A 386-nucleotide genomic window follows, 5' to 3' on the forward strand; every position below is an offset into this window, starting at 1 on the left:
AAAAATATGGAACATTTCACAAATTTTCATGTCATCCTTGCACAGGGGCCATGCTAATCTTCTCTGTGTCATTGCCATTTTAGTATATGTGCTGCTGATGCTGCAATTGACTGCATATTTTAATTCTTATCCGCATATCTGACCTCATGAAAACAGAAACCAAAGGAGTTTTCTTAGTGTTGATGCTCACTAAAGACTATGGCTATTTTCTTTTTCTTTTTTAATTTATTTATTCATTTGTCTGTTGATTTATTTTATTTTATTTTATTTTTTAGAGAGAGGGGAAAGGAGAAAGAGAGGGAGAGAAATATCGATGTGCGGTTGCCTCTAACACGCCCCCAACTAGGGACCTGACGTGCAACCTAGTAATGTGCCCTAACTGGGAA

General features: G+C 36.8%; 1 non-coding gene across 1 annotated transcript; it reads right to left on the reverse strand.

Annotated features, from left to right (window-relative positions):
- LOC150018051 (U6 spliceosomal RNA) lies at positions 1-106 on the reverse strand. The gene has a single exon (XR_016509395.1). It is a non-coding gene; the product is annotated as a U6 spliceosomal RNA (small nuclear RNA).
- Between the last annotated feature and the right edge of the window lie 280 nt (positions 107-386).

Source organism: Furipterus horrens, unplaced genomic scaffold (genome assembly GCF_987537825.1).
Source record: "Furipterus horrens unplaced genomic scaffold, mFurHor1.1.pri manual_scaffold_2, whole genome shotgun sequence".
Classification (NCBI taxonomy): Eukaryota; Metazoa; Chordata; class Mammalia; order Chiroptera; family Furipteridae; genus Furipterus; species Furipterus horrens.